We start from the raw sequence: 4,730 nt of genomic DNA on the forward strand, positions 1-4,730 counted from the left end.
TGGGTTCACTTGCTCCATCCTCATAGCCAATATTTTCATTAAAAGAGGAGAAATTGAGGAACAGACTGAACAGAATTCATTTTAAAGTGTTACACACCAGGAAGAAACTAGCTGTGGACAAATGTGTGTGGTTTCCCCTCTTCCCAGTGGGAAGGCTTATAAATCCTCACTCTAGTGAACATCAGGGACGCCATAAGGCTTGCATCTGCCAACACAATATACATGGAAAATGCACAAATCACATCCAAACAGAATCTTTGAAAAATCATCTGTTGTGGCACGAATTGGGTTTTGGGTTTTGGTGTTTTGGTATTGTTGTTGTGTTGTTGTTGTTGTTGTTCCTATCAATGGTCATATCTAATGGCTGAGGATCATTTTGCAACCATTGGCTTCTCCTGCAGTCTGGATTCCATGACAAACAGCATGGAGCAGAATCAACAGTAACCAAACAACAGGTAACACGAGCCAGAGAGAACTGACTTTGGTGATAGAAACCACTGTGCCTTGAAGGTCCGAAGGTTTATTTTCCATCCCAAGTACAACATGACCTAAACTTGGAGGTCAGCTTCTCTCTGTGTGCACTATCATAGTTAACTCAGCTTATACTATCATGTGTGTTTGTGTATGTGTGAGGAGGATGAGCCTATGTGTATGCATCTCTCTGCATATGCAGAGGTCAAAGGAGTACCTCAGTTGTCCTGATCTATTAGTCTTTACCCTTTGAGACAGGTCTCTCACTGACCCCTGGGAGCCAACAAACTCCAACAATCCTCCTGTCTCTGTATCCATTACTCTTCTAGTGCTGGAGTTTCAGGCACATGTGTGAGCACAGCTGATTTTTTACATAGGTTCTAGGAATTTGAGTTCAAGTCCTCATGTTTATGCATCAGATGCTCTTATCCACTGAGCATCTCCCCATGCCTCATTTAAAAATTAACACTTGCTCTTAAGTGATACATAATATCTCTCTATTGAAAAAAAATGAGGACTCTTTAGCTTTCTAAAATTAATTTCAAAGTGTGTAGGTAAGGCAGAAGTTGCCGGTTGTCTACTAAAATGCTTACATTGTCTTTTTAGATCCTCAGCATTCATAGGGACAATATTCCTAGAGCTTCAGTGTTAACAGGGATGGTATCCTCGAGCCGCAGTGTTAACAGGGACAGTATCCTAGAGCCTTAATGTTAATAGAGATAGTATCCCAGAGCCTCTATGTTTATAGAAGCAGTATTGCTAGCTAATACTTTAACTTTCAGTCTCCCTTTCACAAAACTCTATTCTGTCTCATAAGAAAGAAAACCAGCAGAATGCTTCCAAGTCGAGATTCTGGGAAATTGTTTTTCTGTCAAGGGGGACAGGCTTCTGATTCATGTCATTTGCCTTGTGCTCTCCCTAATTATTCTTGGGCATGTCTGGAGGCTCGGCAGCAGCCTTGTGTTCATGAAGTAGTCAGCTGTTACAGATGGAGAGTAGGAAGCTAAAAGACATCTTGAAATAATTTCTTAGAAGAAATACCAGATGTAGACTAACTACTTCTGGACTTTTGTTACTAGAAAAATAAAACCCATAAATGCCTCCTATGTCAAAGCCACTCTTTAAAGAGTTTTCTACCATATGGTAGCAAAAATATTTAGATGATGCAGGAAATGTTCACTAGTCAAGATTTCCCAACATCTGTAGGCATGGCTTTTTCAGAATGACAATTCTTCACTGAGAAGAGCTGGTGCCTTGTAGGATGCTAGGCAGTATCTTTCCTTAGCTTCTACCTACTAGGGCATAATAGTAACTCTTCCAGCTGTATATTTGCTTTTTATCACTACATTAAAGCTATGAAAGAGTCAATGTTTTAAGAGCAAAGTTTCTGGCCATGGTGGCGCACACCTTCAATCCCAGCACTTAAGAGGCAGAGACAGGTGGATCTCTGAGTTCAAGGCCAGTCTGGTCTACAGAGCAAGTTCCAGGACTGCCAGTGCTATTACACAGAGAAACCCAGTTTCAAAAAAACCAAACCAACCAACCAACCAACCAAACAGAAAGAGTAAGGTTTCTTTCATCTATTCAGTTTGTAGTTTTATTTTCCCATGACCTTGGCCTATGGTAAGGCAACCCAACATAGTAGAGTTATTGGGGGGAAAAACCACTCACCTCCCAGCCCAAAACAAAAGGAGTCCAGTGGCCCACAGTGTACTTCAAGAACACAACCTCAGAGTTCCAAAGTCTTCTCACAATTCCCTATCCCTCAGATTCTGCCACTTGTCAACAGTAGCACACTGGAGATCAGTCTTTGACATTTGGGCCTTTTGGAAATAGTCAAGATTTTGTCTCTGGGATGTTCCCCAATGTCCCCTGAGCAGTATTGCTGTACACCATCCAGAGCCAACTTCAAGTTCATCACATGATAACAGAGGCCCCCTTTACTTCTCAAGGCCTGTTCTTTGTTTTGAGCCTAAAGGGATAATGTGGGTAGAGGAGAAAAGACCTGGGATCAAGCTTAAAGCATGAGTGAGTGAACACTTCGATACACAAAACACTTAAAGAAAACTGGATGATTAATACATAACATCCTGCCTCACACAAGAACACTTCATTACATCTTCAAGATACTTCACAAAAATTGCAGTATTTATGGCCCTTCTGTGCCCAACAAAGGTGCTGTTTTTGAATGGGAAAGAAATCTTTCCCAGATGTCCTCAAATAATGCCACTGATGACATTTTTCAAAGACTAGTGATGCTCCAGGCACGGACCTGTTCTACTTTCTATGCTGTGATAAAACATCCTGACTGAAAAGCAATGTCAAGAGAGGAGAGGAAAAGGTTTCCTTAGCACAATATTCTAACTGAAGTCCATTGGTGTAGGAAGGTTAGCACAGCTAGTGACAGGCCAGCCATAGTCAAGAAAATCAACCATTTTTGCTTGCTGCTTCAGGGTCAGCTACCTTTTTCTTCTCTCACATAGTTCATAGTCCAGCCCATGAAAAGATACTGCCACTCAGAGTGGGTCTTCCCATGTCAATTAACAATAAAGATATCCCCTCACAGACATGCCCACAGGTCAACCTGAATCTAGGTAATTCCTCACTAAGATTCCCTTTCCCAGTGATGCAAGGTTGTGTCAAGTTGACAGTTAAAAGCAACTCTCATCCGATAACTGATGGAAGTGGATGCAGAGATCCTCAGCCAGGCCCCACGTAGAGCTCCGGGTGTCCAACTGTCGAGAAAGAGGAGGGACTGCAAGAGCGTGAATTGTTGAATCCAAGATTGGAAAAAGCACAGGGACAAATAGCCAAACGAATGGAAGCACATGAATTATGAACCAAAGGCTGTGGAGCCCCCAGCTGGAGCAGGCCCTCTGGATAAGTGAGACAATTGAATAGCTTGAACTGTTTGGGAGGCACCCAGGCTATGGGACCAGGACCTGTCCTTAGTATATGAGCTGGCTGTTTGGAACCTTGGGCTTACACAGGGACACATGCTCAGTCTGGAAGGAGGGGACTGGACCTGCCTGTACTTAATCCACCAGGTTTAAATGAAACCCCAGGGGAGTCTTGGTCCTGGAGGACATGGGAATGGAGGGGAGGGGCTGGGGGGAAAGTGAGGGTGGGGGCAGGAGGGGGGAGGACAGAGGAGCCCATGGCTGATGTATAAAATTAAAACACATAATAACTAAAAAAAAAGGAAAAAAAAAGCAACCAGCAAGAGGCCATTCTGTGGAAGTATAAGCAGGAAAGCTCATGTTTTCCAGTTCTCTCCTTTCACTCTCCCCTCAACAGAGAGAGGTGGGGTAGAGAATGTTTCTTTATCCTACAGCTGGTCAATGGCCTTAGCATCCATTTATAGTACCTAAAAGAGAACTCTAAGAAGTGGTGTTAGCACACTGAGAGCTTAAAATAGATTTGGGCATTGTATGAAAGATAGTTAGCACTCCCATTGACAAAGATAGAGGAGGTCCTCAGGCCTAACAATACACATACAGTTAAGGCATCCCCACCTACTTTGTACCATCTCACCAACATGTTTCAGCTGACTTCTGTGTCCCTCACTCAAGGATCCCTTTCAGGCTCCTCCTACCTTCTGGTTCCCTGCACCTCTACCTTCAGACTCCTCTTCCAGATCCTAATTTATTGTGCTAATCCTGGTGCACCACAATGTGTTCCAATAAACATAACTCCTGAGAAGGACAGACCAATCACAGACCAGGCAACACTTCTCCTCAAAGCATACATCAACAAAACAAGGTGCCATGGAGGATAAAGAAAGGCCACCCCATTATTCATGATCATCCTGGGTCAACTCTCTCATTCTTATCACTCAGCTCCCAGATAAGGTGACTCTCCTACCTAGCCTTTGCTGTGCCTACACTTTTTAGAGGACCAGGCAGGCTGGACAAGACCCAGTGCCATTTCTTGGTTCAAGTGTCTGTAGCACCCTGGAACCAGAGCCCAGCAAGGCTTTGACACAGTCATCCAGTGCCCCTTAGCTTAATGGCCCATTTGCACACCAGACTCCCTTACCAGAGGCCCAGTGGTACCATTATACAGGAGAGATGGCCATGTAATCTCTATGGGCTATGCCCATTCCATACTGGGCAGTCCAAGGGCAGGCCTGACATCATTAGGGTCAAGTTAGGCAGTTTCAGAACAGCCCTTAGACCCCTCACCAGACCAGTTAGACCTGCACATTTTATGATTTTTTTTAATTGGGTCTTCCTATGTAGGCCAGGCTTGCCCATAAT

The 4,730-nt window shown here is 43.8% G+C and overlaps 1 non-coding gene across 1 annotated transcript; it reads left to right on the forward strand.

The window, feature by feature from the left end:
• The first annotated feature begins 3,895 nt into the window (after positions 1-3,895).
• LOC118574918 lies at positions 3,896-4,016 on the forward strand. Its single transcript, XR_004943793.1, has one exon. It is a non-coding gene; the product is annotated as a U6atac minor spliceosomal RNA (small nuclear RNA).
• The last annotated feature ends 714 nt before the right edge of the window (positions 4,017-4,730 follow it).

This window comes from Onychomys torridus, chromosome X, assembly GCF_903995425.1.
Source record: "Onychomys torridus chromosome X, mOncTor1.1, whole genome shotgun sequence".
Classification (NCBI taxonomy): domain Eukaryota; kingdom Metazoa; phylum Chordata; class Mammalia; order Rodentia; family Cricetidae; genus Onychomys; species Onychomys torridus.